This window comes from Salvelinus sp. IW2-2015, linkage group LG6.1, assembly GCF_002910315.2.
Source record: "Salvelinus sp. IW2-2015 linkage group LG6.1, ASM291031v2, whole genome shotgun sequence".
Classification (NCBI taxonomy): domain Eukaryota; kingdom Metazoa; phylum Chordata; class Actinopteri; order Salmoniformes; family Salmonidae; genus Salvelinus; species Salvelinus sp. IW2-2015.
The window spans coordinates 6,550,747-6,566,267 of record NC_036845.1 but is presented as its reverse complement, the minus strand read 5'-3'; the positions used below and the strand labels follow the sequence as shown (position 1 = coordinate 6,566,267).

At 41.7% G+C, this 15,521-nt stretch overlaps 1 protein-coding gene and 2 long non-coding RNA genes across 3 annotated transcripts in view; all 3 read right to left on the bottom strand.

Annotated features, from left to right (window-relative positions):
* The window catches only part of LOC111964942 (R-spondin-3), a 209,076-nt gene that overhangs the window by 62,191 nt on the left and 131,364 nt on the right, over positions 1–15,521 (bottom strand). The gene's annotated exons all lie outside the window — the stretch shown is intronic.
* Positions 1,178–2,829, bottom strand: LOC139027879 (uncharacterized). The gene is made up of 2 exons (XR_011480020.1): positions 2,241–2,829; positions 1,178–1,840 (listed from the first exon to the last, which is right to left on the bottom strand). It is a non-coding gene; the product is annotated as an uncharacterized lncRNA (long non-coding RNA).
* LOC139027880 (uncharacterized) lies at positions 4,651–7,307 on the bottom strand. The gene is made up of 2 exons (XR_011480021.1): positions 6,366–7,307; positions 4,651–5,629 (listed from the first exon to the last, which is right to left on the bottom strand). It is a non-coding gene; the product is annotated as an uncharacterized lncRNA (long non-coding RNA).

Here is a 15,521-nt window from a genome sequence, read left to right as displayed (position 1 = left end):
AGTCTCCAATAACACTAGAAAGTCGCTAGATTTGTCGCTAGTTGCTTTTTTGAAAAATTGTCGCTAGAGGGGTCTGAATACTCGCTAAATATAGCGACAAAATGGTTAAGTTGGCAACACTGGCGACTCTACGTCTTACAGGAACGCGCTCACCGGCCAAGCACACGCACTGTCGTGGATGCAAGGTCCGRTCACTTGTGACACCAATGTAATGAAACAGGGAGGGAGCAGGTCGAGGGTTCTAGCCCGAAGTCCAGCGCGCTATCGACTGTGCCGCAAAAGCATGCTCAAGCGGCAGTGTCGAAAACCGCGCATATAAACCCAGGGTCGTTACATTATGTATCTCGTATAAGGTCGTTGTGTAATGTGATATTGTACCCCCTAGCCCAATTGTCCTTGGTATATTATTTATATATACACACACACTTGTGTTCCCACATGTACTTCCTGTATTGAGTTGTTGTAAAAAAATATATATATATATATCAAGTCGTTACAGTCCCATTAGTTTTCTTTGCAGCCTCGTTTGAATGTCGCCGTTGCGCCATTTGTACGGAATGGAGTAACGCTTCGAACACACCGACTGTGTTATGCATCACTGAGGTGTGTATGCATCACTGATGCATAACATTTTGCGCAGCTAGGCAACTATACTTGTGCAGGTACCTTTTGAAGATGGTCGCATGCGGTTGGACACGGAGGAGAGAATCATTTTCGCAGTATCCTCAAAACCGTGTCTTTTTGACACAACTGCTGACAGCTACAGGGACATAAACACAAAAAAATGCTGCTCGTTGACAAGTGTCCACAATAGTAGGATTGCCAGGTCAGTTTAGTAGTGAGCTTGTGCTAGATGTGGCTAGTTAACCTAGCCAATGAGGTGTGTGTGTGTGAAAGAAAGTCAAATAAATTATGCTAGTTACTACCCCAGAACTTTACCAAACAATCATGTTTGAAAGAGTGAGTGTGTATGCTAGATTAATAGCAATGGTAGACACTACTGATAATTTGGTCATATAATCGTGTGTGTGTGTACAGTAGGTGACCTGTCCATGATAGCTATAGTTATGCTAGGTAATGGTTTGGCTTATCATGTTCATGTCTATGTAGAAGAAGACTGTAGGAGGAAGTGGAGAGGACTCAGGGACAGGTATCAGAGAGAGAGAGAAGGGCAGAGAAAGAGAAGAGGCCAGCCGCCTTGGCGCTTCTGCCACATTTTATTTTCTGGATCCATTTATTGTGCCTAGGGCAACGAGTGGCAATTTTACAGGCAGACCTTCTACTACGTCATCCACAAGTGGTCGCCACCGGTGCATCAAGACCCTCAACGTCATCTACAAGTGCTACCATCGCCTCCACCGGTGCAGCGAGACCCTCTACAACGTCTACATCATCTACGAGTATGACCACCACCGGTGCAGCGAGACCCTCTACAATGTCTACATCATCTACGAGTATGACCACCACCGGTGCAGCGAGACCCTCTACAATGTCTACATCATCTACGAGTATGACCACCACCGGTGCAGCCATGGAAGATGATGAAATGGAGGAAGCACCTCTGGATCTAGGACCACCTGAGATTATTATGAACCTCACGGAAGTGTCCACTGAGGACCTCGTTGAACRGGATGTGGCCGTGGAGAGAAACAGAGAGAGAAACGAAGAGGAACAACGTCACACCAGGCGTCATCGGCGGTACCAGCCCCCAGATCCACTCAACTCATTTCAGCAGAGGCTCCTCCAAGCCGTCGAGAGGGATGCAGCCCAACCTGATGCTCACAGGAAGGAGGATGAAGAGACCCTCTTTGCCATGAGCCTGGTGCCAACACTGAAGAGGCTGCCTCAGCAAAGAAAAGCAGCMGTCAAGGTTAAAATGTATCGGCTGCTTTTCGAAGCCGAGTTCAATGGTACGTTTTTTTTTCTCCACATCACAGGTAGTGTCATAAGTGTGCGACAGTGAAGTAAAGTAGGTCATTTTTTACAGTATAGTCATGTAGGTTAATTGGTATTTCAGATCAAAGTATTAATGATGCACATGCATAGCTGTTGTTTCTGGGTTAGAAAATATACTCAAACAACAGTTTGCTGTCTAAATATTTGCCTGTCACATTAATCTTTTGATCTGAAACACAAACGACATGAGTAAACAGCAAGTATTACCAACTTTACCACACTGTTCCTATATTTATGCCACTAACTACACTATACAAGCAGTATTTAGTTAACATAAATCTCACCTTTGTGAACGCTGTGTGTAACACATCCGGTGTCAGGATAAATAAAAAGCCAGGTCTGCTAACTTTAATTATGTTTAATTACCGCAAACAATGAATGGCAAATGCAATTTTCATATATACGGGTTCGCTGTATCAACGCGCAGGGTTAACAGGGAACTGGCAGGAAGTACGTAAACAGCTGCTCTTATACCGTGATGACGTAGTTTCAACGCGTCTGTTGGCCTATCACAGTAGAGGCTGGGCGTGGTTTAGACTTTGCCCCCCTCGGATTTGTCCAAGCCCCTTGGCGCGTTCCTTTTGTCCACATCTGGTTGCTGGGTAGATTAGATCCGTCTTGTGTCTGTCGATTCTACACTGAAACAGTTCCTAATATGGTATTGTCCAGTATTCTAAACTCCTGGTTGGTCTAGAGAGATGCACCCCTCCCCTCTCCAGACTGTCCACAGCTTTTATGGCCTGTGTTGGTCAGTCCTTACACACACCCCCCTCTGTATTGTTTGTGTGTGTGTGTGTAACAAAACAATATTCCTCTTCAACCAATATGCTAACAGCCTATAGTGCATAAACATAAATCCTAACACCTTTAATGGTGTCATATTATGTTAAGCTTGTATGTGTTGTTTCTCTTCCCTTTCAGAAATKGAGTCAATTTAGCCGACCAGCTCACAGGAAGAGGAGAGGAGTTGTCTGGGTGTTGTTTTGACCTCCCTCATTGTACTTTTCTTTTCACACACGTCAGTTCCGTTTAAATTCAGTCAATTCATAAAGTCATTTGTTTATAAAGTCTTACATGCTGACCAGACACGTCGCGTGCGTCGCAAAATAAATTTAGAAATCCATGTTATTCAATTATTGCACCCACACTGCTCGCACGCGCCAACGAGCATCTGCGACGCCAAGGGCTAAAATAGAAGTAATTCCTATTTCTGACGCAGATTGCGCTGCAAGTCCTGCCTCTCCCATCTCCTCATTGGTTTATAGAAGCAGGTACCCACGTGCCATCTCCTCATTGGTTATACCCACGTGGGTGATAGAAAGACGAACTGTTTTGCCAGTAGTCGTGGTAATACAATGAAAGTTTAGATGCGATCACCATATAATTTAAACGATGAAAAGGCCTGGAAGGAGGAGAGATGACAAGAAACGATTCGGGTTGGCCGTTTTATGTGTGGATTAATTGTCGGAGTAGAGATCCTTGTGCATTTCAGGTAAAATAACAACTCAATGTTTATATCCCAGGACAAATTAGCTAGCAACAGCAAGCTAGCTAAATACGACAAATTAACGTTAGCTAGCAATGGCAAGCTAACTAGCTAAATTACCATACATGTTTAATGCTTTTCGACCTGTCCCCAAATTAATGTCATTTGTTCAGAGTTTGTTTTGATATTTTAACCTGCGTGTCGTGATTGAGTTGTGTGGGGGGGGCAAAATAGATTTTTGCACGATAGCGCACGCGCGCAGCCGGTTTGGACAAGGTGTTAGGATAGCAGTCATTATTAGTGTTACATAGATTTCTGAATTGAAACTCATACACCGGAGAATTCACAGATGCTCTTGTTGGTCTCTTACGAGACTAAAGGTGAATATATTTCTTTCATTTAAAACCACTTGAAACCAGGGTGTTGAAACTGTTTGAAGTTATGTTCCATTAACTGGTCCATGACGTCCAGCGGCCATTTGTTTGTTTAGCTGTGTTATGGCTACACACTATTTTATTTTTTCCAGAGACACACACACACCTCTTCTCCACTCCTCTCTGTACCGCAGATCTCCAGTGCCCTGCCCTCTCTCTCTTTATGGCCATGTCTGAAGTTCCCCTACTACGTCTAGGCTTTATGAGTAGTCCCTGTATCGGTCTGCGGTTGTGCCAAAAATACTTGCTCTTGTTGTTCTCTTACAGGCTACACATTCATAATATTTATTTTTTTACACGCACATACACCTCTTTCAATAGTTCTATTTTTTAAAAACATTTTTACAACACATACCTGTCATGTTCTTTCCTGTAGTTGAATACTTATTAAATTATGTTTTCATCGTCAGTTGTTTATTAATATCTMATTTAGACTTAATCTGCTTATTTCTTCCCTATACCTTTGCAGATCTAAGACAAGATGAAAGTAAAAACACATTCTCTTCCTAATTCGTTTTTTTCCACCTGTATTTTGTCAGACCAGTGAACATGGTGGTAAACTGTACTATTTGTAGGTTTCATTTTCCCTTTGTTATCATACTAACTTAACTGTATGTCGTATAACCTTAATTAGTGCTCCCGCTCACCTGATGTACCATGCCAGGTGTGTATAATACTGACGTTAATGCGAGAGGGAAGGGGTTAAGGTGTGGTCTTTACTCCCAAATTTCACTTAAATATAACTTCCAAATGAAGAGACAATGATACATAAAGTAATCTGGGGGAAAAATGCAACTTTATAGACAACGGTGAATAGTTCTTAAAATAACCTTTGTTAGGGGGCTCTTACAAGAGCAGTTACACTCCACGGCATACTGCCATGGGACTTCACCTACTGGCGATGAGAAGTAGGTGGTCAGTTTCTCCCTCACCTGGAGTGCCTGTCTGGGGGCGTTGTTGGCACCTGCCCTGGTGACATCAGGTAGGTGACCATTTGGCGTGCCCATCTCCATCCGGAGCGGCTCCTGGAATGACCTCCGCAGGTAGTTATAGAGAACACATGTGGCTTTCACGCAGGCATCGACATTTGAGGGGCTGAGACCAAGCACTCTCCAATACATTCTCCACCGGGCTGCCAGAATCCCAAAGGCGCATTCAACAACTAACCTTGCCCTGGACAATCGTATGTTAAAGATCCTTACATGCTTTGGAAATGACAGCTGGCGTCCAGCGTAGGGCCTCATGAGGTTGGGTTTTAAAGGGAAGGCCTCGTCGCCGACGAAGATGTGGGGAACAGGTCCCAGGTCTTCAGCTCCAGGGAGTGATGCAGGTGGTGGAATCTCCAGGGTGCCATCCTGACGTGCCTTGCCGACAGCAGAGGGTCCCGCCATCACTTCCCTTGCCGTAAGCACCAACATCGACAACACGGAAACAGTAGATGACATCTCCTACAGCCAGGAGTACAACTGAATATGTACCCTTGTAGTTGTAGAATTGTGAACCTGAGCACGGTGGAGCCTGGATTATTACATGTTTCCCGTCAATGGAGCCAAGACAGTTGGGGAAATTCCACCTCTCCAGGAACTTGGCAGCGATGGCCCTCCAGTCTTCCTCCTTGGGGATAGGCATGTATTCACCAACCAGACAGTCCCAAATGGCTTGTGCCACAGAGGGGACAATGCCTGCCACCGTGGACTGTCCAACTCAGAAGCTGAATCCAATGGTCCTGTAGGAGTCCCCTGTCGCCAAGAATCTAAAATATAATTCAAAATAATCAATATTGTGTGTAACTTGAATTCCACCCACATATTATATCTACTCGTATAGCTACCTCATTACTGTTTATTATGCTTTACTAATTATATTGTAATACTCATCAACCATCATTAACAATGCCTTGAAACAGTACAATTCAGTCTGACTATATCAATAAACTGTAGCCCAGGCCAACTCTACTCTTAGGAAGAATGGTACTATCTACTTAAAAGGGTTCTCCGGCTGTCTCCATAGGAGATCCCTTTTTGGTTCCAGGTAGTACCCTTTTGGTTCCAAGTAGAACCCTATTGGGTTCCATGTATAACATTTTCCCCAAAGGTTTATACCTGGAACCAAAAATAGTTATCCTATGGGGAAAGCAGAAGGACACTTTTGGAACCTTTTTCTCTGAGTATATGTCAGTCCAATAAGAATGTAATGAATGACTAACTGTCTTGAACAACAATGGGTCCTGGAGAAGACTAGCCTACCTTCATCAGGACAGAAGGCACCACAACTTTCTTTTCATTTGGTAACATTGCATAATTAAAAAAGGATTATAAACCAACTTTGGGAAAAATTATAGTTTTATGAACATTCTGTAAAAGTACATCTGATATCAAATAGGGACTATTAACTAGAGAGCCCTTTAGCTAGCTAGGTTGCACATAAAAACAATTTATCAATCAATTATGGTATCAAAGGCCTTAAAAATGTACTAGAACGTAGCTTACCGGAGACAAATCGCCAGGCGTTCAACTGGGCTGATGGACCCCCGGTAGTTGGKATCCATCCGGGCGATCCTGGCTCCAACCATCTGGAGCAGGTGATCGAACTGGCTTCGGTCCAGACGAAAGTAACTTCGGAATTCCTCTCCAAACATTCGAAGCTCTTGAATGAGACGGTGGAACTCCCCTGCCTGCTTACGGGACTTGAACCATCTCTGGACCCACACAGACCTGCGCTTTCGGCTGGGCTGGTCCCGGCACAACAGCGCGATCAAGACCACCTTCCACAACGTTGGTCTCATTGTTGAAAGAGCCTACGCTGCTATCTTGACTATTTATTATTGCGTTTCGCTCCAAAACTGAATTTGAGGGAAATTATATTATAGGCTCTCACAATTAATTTATGGATGTCATCGAATAAATAATATACTTGGCAAATTAATAAAAATGTAAAGAAATTCTCCAGTCAAACTGGCGTTTTTATTATGTGTTTTTATTATGTAATCCCACTTTTTTTACTGGATATGTGTGCAACAAAAATTGCTACTTTCTGTCAAGTCCACGCATACAATTTGATGCATACGTTCGATTTCGTAATCTTAAACGTCAGTTGGTGTGTTCGAAGCGTCAAAGAATATTGTGTTGTCTTAACAGAATTAGAGCAGATTTTTTTAAACAAAGACATAACAAATTACAATATGCTACAATATGTCCGGGTTGGCGCCCCCTTGGGTTTGTGCCGTGGGGGAGATCTTCGTGGGCTATACTCGGCCTTGTCTCAGGATGGCTATTTATGAAAATAGGGTACTGAATTAATTTCCCTTTACTTACAGTTTATGAATGTAGAGGTCTGTTGAAAGTGGCTCTTCTCTTTCCTTGCTTTCTTTTCCTTGTGGTATTCTCGTTGAGTCGATGTTTGAATCTGAATAAACCAAGAGTATATATACCATGTTGTGACCAATGAGAGCGCAGCATTACGTGGTCAAAACGCAATCTTTTTAACGCCATATTCAGAAGTTCGATTTGACCGCGTAATGCTGCGTTCGCACAGGTGGAGAGACAAATTGAAGTAATAAAGGTGACAGAGGCACATTCAATACCGCATTGCACGCTCTTGCCTGCATCTAGCTGATCTGGGGTTTAATCTTAAATCCAAACAATTGCAAAATGTTTCAAGAGTTGGACAAATTCAGGTAGGTCCCGCCCCATTTCGTTCTGTTTAAGAAACTTTTTACCAAAGAATCATCAGAATGAATACACACCTGATCACCCACACACACACACACACACAGTTCAATCTCATAGCAGCCACATAGAGCATTATCACTTTGCTTGTTGTAAAATTCCTTTTCGCATCTACAAGCTTTCCTTCTTTCACTTTTTACCTTCAATTGTGGACTTCAGTACAAAACAGCTGTCTGTGACTAGGCACAAAAACCTCTTCATGCCAAACCTTCACACCATAACCCCTAACCGCTACACAACCTACATCGTCACCATTTTAAGGTTATAGTAAAACAAAATTGAACCAACGCATTAGTACACACACAATCCAATCCTAAGTGTACAATCATACATTAGTGTACAGCAAGTAGTTTAGCAGTTAAACCGGCGGGCCCCGGTGTCAATACATTTATAAAACCAAAACCTTACATTGACTTGGAAGAGTTGCAGTGTTGGATAGCCTTAGCCAGCTAGCTAACATTAATAGCATTCCTCTCTGTTTGAGTCAAGATATTTGGGTAGGTAGGCTAAATTAGCTGCATTAGCTAAGTAAAAGGTAGAATAAGAAGAAAAAAAATACAATGAAATATAGCTAGCTCGCTCTATCTATGCTGCTTCAACTATTGCCTTTCTGAGTCAACTACTCACTACACTTTATGCACTGCAGTGCTAGCTAACTGTAGCTTATGCTTTCAGTACTAAATCAATTATTGGCCCTTCTGAATGTGAATGTGCCCTTCTGCTGCTTTACAGCCAGTCCACAAGGATGGGAAGTTAACCTAAACCCCTCATATTTGTCAGGTATAGTTCACTTTTATTTTATATCACTCAAATATCCAATTAATGGTGGCCAATATTGAGTGATATCGTGAGCCTACCCCACCAATCTGAATTTACATGATCAATTGATGTTAACTTATCATGAAAGCATGCAGTTACTTCSTGTATGACTGATGATAGAGCTAAATGTGCGCAATTGTTTTGCACGGAACAATCAAACAATTGTCGTTCTGACTATCCTCTTGAAGAGGTGATGATATTACAACCTAATAGTTCAAATGAATTTAACAATCCCTTGAAAACGACATGCAGTTGTCAATGGTTTTTAGCATAGCTGGGAGTCTCCTTACCCCCCAGCAGGCAAATCGAACGCTCTGCACCGTATTGTGACATTTTATTGATAACGACCTATACAATATATGAATGTCCATGGCTTTAAGAAGAGTCCCCTTCTACCTCTTCTACTCTGTGGTTGCAGCCAAGCAAAGGAGCACAAGTTGCATTGTAGCAGCTCCCTCACTACACACGTTACGAAAATGGCTAGCATGTCAGAAAAACTATCGGGACCTAAGATGCGGATCGGGRGAGAGCAAAAACCATATTGCACATCTTTCATCCACTCACATTATGTGACCTACGACATCTTGGTCAGAGCCTACGACTATACAATTCACCAGTGATCCCAGGAGTTGCTTGTGGATCCCAAATTGTTTCAAAATCGCAGTTKAAAATGGTGTAATGTGTGGSCAGCTTATGTTGATTCGGCTGGCATACATTTGGAAAGGCTGATGGCTTCGAATACCAGGGTCATTTTCTTTGTGGAAACTTGAATTTYTTATCTCTGCATTGAGATGATATTACTCTGCTTGAAGTGTGTAAGTGCAGGGCAGAAAATTACAAATGGCATCCTACTCCTGTATCCAAACCATGATCTTAATGGATATTACAACCTTCCCAGAATGCTCTCTGGTAGGCCAGCCCATGTCAAACAGAAGCCAGCTCCGTTCCCATGCAGCCCCTCTCTGACAAGACCCTGGTGAATCAGCTGATTCACCGCCGTGCCGCCCGTAAAACATTTACCATGTCAACATGGGGAAATAGACCACAGCCTGAATGGATGCCATCATCCCAGAGTCTCTTTGGCACAGCTTCCCTTTCAGCTACTACTGTATTTTTCTGTGCAATGGGATGGGAGGTTGATGAACTAGGGCCAGCTTTGATATCAACAGCAGTAACCTAGTGGCTACCCTCCCAAACATGAACCCTAACTCACCATATCAGTAATCTCTTTCTCTGTAGAAAGATGAGAATTGTATCTGTCACAGTTGGGACTCAACTACCTTCACCGGTTTTCCCATCCTCCAGCCTATTGGATTTGCAGATGGCACTCATTGTAAGAGCGAGGTAGTATCMTTTATTAAAAGCCACTTTATGGGCTGTTTGGCTTTGTGCATAGGCCTACAGGCTCTCCATGTCATAGTGATGTCTGYTCTACTTTCTCAGATCATGWAATGCCATAACATCAACCCTCCACAACGTATACACTACTGCCATACATTGGGTAGCTTTTTCRCACATCTTACCTCCTCTGCCTTGTCTCTGTTGAAYGTACAATGTGCGAGTACACAAACTACGAGCACAATGTGTGAGTACACACACACGCACTCTACATCCTCCACCTTTCCATCAAAGCATTTCAATGCTTTTGTTGATACATGAAGCATGAAAGTGGGATTTCATTCAATTTTCCTATCCTCCATACATCCACTCTCCCTCTCTCCCAACCCCCAGAAAGCACTCTCATGCTCCACCTGAGGATTGAAGACAGGATGCTTCTCTTCAGTGATGCAAGCTGGGGATGTCTGCTACCATTATCCCCCATTACAGCTTATGGCGAGGTGTATCTACCATGACATAACCCAGGCTTTTATCTCCAACTGTCAGCCTCAGAATAATATCAACATGGACCTCTTTTAAAGTCAGCATGGGTGGGTGGTCCTGTGTGCCTGTGATAAGGTAGCAGCCTAAGCATGTGTAGAAGTCTATGGATATCCATTCAGATGCAGAATTGTTGTTCCTCTTGTTCAATGTGTAAGAATGTATGATGTGTGTTGTTTAATGGTTGGGGTAAACATGGGTGGTAGTTGTCTTTGAATGAGGAAGCTCATGAAAATGGAGCCTATATGAATCTGGAGGGCTACACGCTAAACGTCCATAGTTACATCAGAAGTAATTTCAGTGTATTATAGATACGATCTCACTTGTATTAATTTCAACCTCAGCAGGTCCATTTCAACCCCAGCAAAAGTAGTGAATGATGAAAAAGATGGACATTAAAAGGCGCTTAGGCTAACATGGCAGCTTGAGAACTTCTTCAAAGAGCATTGGTTGAAAGAAATCTCAGGTATGCCTTTTTGAATATCAGTAGACATTTCTGGAGATAAATGATGCACTGTACAGGGGGTTGTGTGCGTGTGTGTGTTGTGTTGTGTATCTGACAAGATAACTGCGTAAACTGGTTATAGATTACCAGGACCTGGTAATTACTACAACCTGCCACCCTATTATCAGTACTGAACATGATGTCTTTTTGCCCTCGAAATTCTAGTCATTAATATTCTCATTATCTTTTCCTCTTTATCTATTCATAAATTATAGCTTGTTGTAAACCTAGTGTTACTGGTTCTAAATGATGGATAACCTGTTGTGCTGGTACTGGTTCTAGATGGTGGAAAACCTGGTGTGTTTTATTAGTTATGGAGGAAGTACAGTAGTTACCAGAGCTACAAAAATGGTACTTGTAGCATGGTGTGAAGTACTTAAGTAAAGAATACCAAAAGTACTACTTACTGTAAGTACCTTTTTGGAGTATTTGTACTTTGCTATTTATAGTTTTGACAACTTTTAGTTCACTACATTCCTTAAGTAATGTACGTTTTACTCCATACATTCCCTGACACCAAAAGCACTCGTTACATTTGAATGCTTGCAGCACAGAAAAATAATGTCAAATTCACATACTTTTCAAGAGTCCATCCTGGTCATCCCTACTGCCTCTTATCTGGCTGACTCACTAAACACACATGTTTCATTTGTAAAGGATGTCTGAGTGGTGAGTGTGCCCCTTGATATACGTAAAAAATATATTTTAAAAAATGGAGCAGTCTGGTTCTCTAATTTGAAATGATTTATTATTTTACTTTTACATTTGATAGTTAAGTATATTTGAGCAATTAGGCCTACATTTACTTCCAATACTTAAGTATATATAAAACCAAATACTTTTTTACTTTTACTCAAGTAGTATTTTACTGTATGACTTTCACTTTTACTTTAGTCATTTTCTATTAAGGTATCTTTACTTTCCTCGTGACAATTGGCTAGTTTTTCCAGCACTGGCCATTGGTTTGTACCATGGCACACCGTTCAATGTGACCTAGTTCCATTCATTTAATTCATGAATGTTTAATATCTTGTCTTTGCATCACAACGATACCATGTTTAGACATGATGAGCTGCAACATAGCATGAATTTGCACAGTCAATGTAGTAACTGGAGTGTAGACTAAAACGATTTAACCACACCTTGTGCTGTAATCTAAAGATTGGGCTGACCGAAACTAACAAAAAACATGTCAAGCACAGTCCAAATATTTGGGGTAAGTCTCACTCCCACACAAAGAAAAACCTTAAAACATGCTTGGTGAAATGAATAAATCACGTAAGAAAATGCTAGTTTTATTATCTCTCATTGGAAATTGTAGGATTTACTCCAAAAGCACTCAATATTGCAGGTTCTTGAAATGAAACTTTAATGAATCTTTAAGAGGTCTTATCAAAAGCAGGAGGAGCGGAGGTAACTAAAGGAGATGGATTATTACTGACAGCACATCTGCTGGTCTCCTCTTAGACTCCAGGTTGAAAAAAAACTCTTCCTCCCTCCTCTAACTCTGCTGCAGGATGAAACACACCTGGGAGTATGGTGTGTTGCGCTCGTTGGTACGTCCGTGCGTGCGTGTGTGCGAGAGAGAGGGGTGGTGCAATGTTTCTGCAGTGACTGGCACACCGAGGAATAGTGATAAACAGTCGTACCTGGGGGAGTGTGAGTGTTAGCATGAGAGTGTGTTTTTGCTGCTTTGACTGGTGTACATGGCACGGTGGTTGACTTTGGATGTGTATGCATGCGTGTGTGTTCTGCTGTGGCTGTGAAATACAGATGGTATTAAACCATCCATATATTTCAGTTGTGAACTAGACTGACCCTAACCTCTGATCCTGGCTAGTGTAATAGTGTGATTTTAGTGATTATTGGAGAGATGGCGAAATTTGATGCAGGGGTTTTGTGTCAGAGTCTGCATCTAGTGGACAAATATTAAATGTATTTGGGGTTCTGTTCTTTGAACATTAGTTTCAGTGAAGTGATGAAGTGCTAAAACATTACTGCCTTCATAAATGTATGAAGTTATTACCACCCAACCTAATGTCACATTGCTGATCTCACATAAACCTAAGCATAATGTACTAAAACCCTTACAATTTCACCCTGATAGGCAGTGATAATGAGTTGTGAACTAAAACGATTTCGTTATTAAGAGCTCCTCGTGACTTCAGAGGAGAGAGGAATGTTGTGTGTGTGTGCGAGGGATGAGGAGAAGAAAGTGTGTGTGTGTGTGTATGTGCGTGTATGTGTGTGTGTTGTGTTTAGAAGTCCTCACAAGCATAGTAAAACAAGGAAAATTCGGACAAGTGTGGACATTTTGCCGGTCCCCACGAGGAAGAATACTATTTTAGGCTTAGGGGTTAGGTTCAGGGTTATAGTTAGGGTTAAAATTAAGGTTAGAGTTAGGGGTTAGGGTTAGAATTAGGGTTGGGGAAAATATAATTATGGATGGGAATCAATTATTTGGTTCCCACAAGGATAGCGGTACAAAACGGTGTGTGTGTGCGCATGTGCACATATGTCTGCTGTGAGAAAGGGAAATGGGGGGCGAGGACTGAAGAGGGAAAAGATAGGGAGAGAGAGAGAAAAGAGTGAGGCCCCCTCCCCTCCAGTCATCAATCAGAGTGAGCACTCCTCTGTTACTACTTCATTAGATTATAATAAACAAGGCCTGTGGAGGACAGAGAAATTCTGATGAAATGATAAAGTGGCTAACGAGGATCCCTTTAACATTAATATACATCTGGGTTCATAGCAACTCTGCTAATGGCAATTAACAATCACTTCCGTATTCCCATATGTTCACAATGAAATAAATCAAACATATTGCTGAAATTGAATATGAGTAGGCTATTTTATGTTTTTATTAGGGTCAAGTGGAGCATTAATTTGTATAGCCTATGCCCTTTCATGCCCTCTGCTAATTTTTTACATTTCAGACCCAACCAGGAACATATGGGATGGGGCAGCTATCAGATACAGTATGTGCATGTGTTCTGTTCTGTTAAGTAAGGGGCTTATCTCTGTGTATTTGTGGAATGAAGGCTACTAGAATACAACAGGATTACAGTTGGTTTTCTGGGGCTTTTTATGGTCAGAGTGAATGACGATACCAATGTTTTTCAAACTGTTTTTGACAGTTTCATGTATTCTAAGCCTATCAGTTCTAAATGTGAAAAATAAAATAAAAGTTTATTGGTCAAGTACACCAGTTATCAGATGTCATAGCATGTGCAGCAAAATGCTTATGTTACTAACTCCTAACAATGCAGTAAAATGTCAAACACGTACACAAATAATCAATTGAAAAACAGAAAGAGCAACAAGAAATCAAGAAATGTCGGAACAAATCCAATTAACAACCCAAATAGCACTGTAATAGCAATCCACATGCAATCGAAACACATCTGCACCGAATGAATTTACACAGGATATTCTAGGAATTATATGTACAGTAGTAGATATATTAGCGTGAGCTATGTCAAGAATCCTGTATATAAATAAATGTGCGGTGTGTATAAACAGTGTAACATAAACAGTGTAAGTAAAATGCACTGTACAGTAGTATAAACATTAGAATAAGCTATGTCGAGAATACGGTATACACAGCACATTCAGAAAGTATTCAGACCCCTTGACTTTTTCCACATTTTGTTACGTTACAGCCTAATTCTAAAATGTATTTTTGTTTAAGTCCCCTCAGCAATCTACACACAATACAACCATAATGACAAAGTGGAAAAAGGTTTTTTGAAATGTTTGCAAATTTATAAAAAATAAAACCTAGAAAAATACCTTATTTACATAAGTATTCAGACCATTTGCTATGAGACTCGAAATTGAGCTCAGGTGCATCCTGTTTCCATTGATCATCCTTGAGATGTTTATACAACTTGATTGGAGTCCACCTGTGGTAAATTCAATTGATTGGACATGATTTGGAAAGGCACACACCTCTCTATATAAGGTCTCACAGTTGACAGMGCATGTCAGAGCAAAAACCAAGCCATGAGGTCAAAGGAATTGTCTGTAGAGCTCAGAGACAGGATTGTGTCGAGGCACAGATCTGGGGAATGGTACCAAAAAATGTCTGCAGCATTGAAGGTCCCCAAAAACACAGTGGCCTCCATAATTCTTAAATGGAAGAAGTTTGGAATTACCAAGACTCCTGGATCTGGCCGCCAAACAAAACTTAGCAACCAGGGGACAAATGCCTTAGTCAGGGAGGTGACCAAGAACCCAATGGTCACTCTGACATGGCTCCAGAGTTCCTCTGTGGAGATGGGAGAATCTTCCAGAAGGACAACCATCTCTGCAGKACTCCACCAATCAGGCMTTCAWGGTAGAGTGGTCAGACRGAAGACTCTCCTCAGTAAAATGYACATGACAGCCYGCATGGAGTTTGCCAAAAGGCACCTAAAGGACTCTCAGACCATGAGAAACAAGATTATTAATATYCAAAACAAAATACTTTCAGACTTTTACTCAAGTAGTATTTTACTGGGGTACTTTCACTTTTACTTGGGTAACTTTGTATTAAGGTATCTATAATTTTACTCAAACTCAAGTATGACAATTGGGTACATTTTCCACCAGTGCCACGCAGTCATGAGTGAACAGGGAGTACAGGAGGGGGCTGAGCACGCACACCTATATGGGGCCCTGTGTTGAGGATCAGCGTGGACAGGTGTTTGTTCCCTTTTCACCACTTGGGGTTG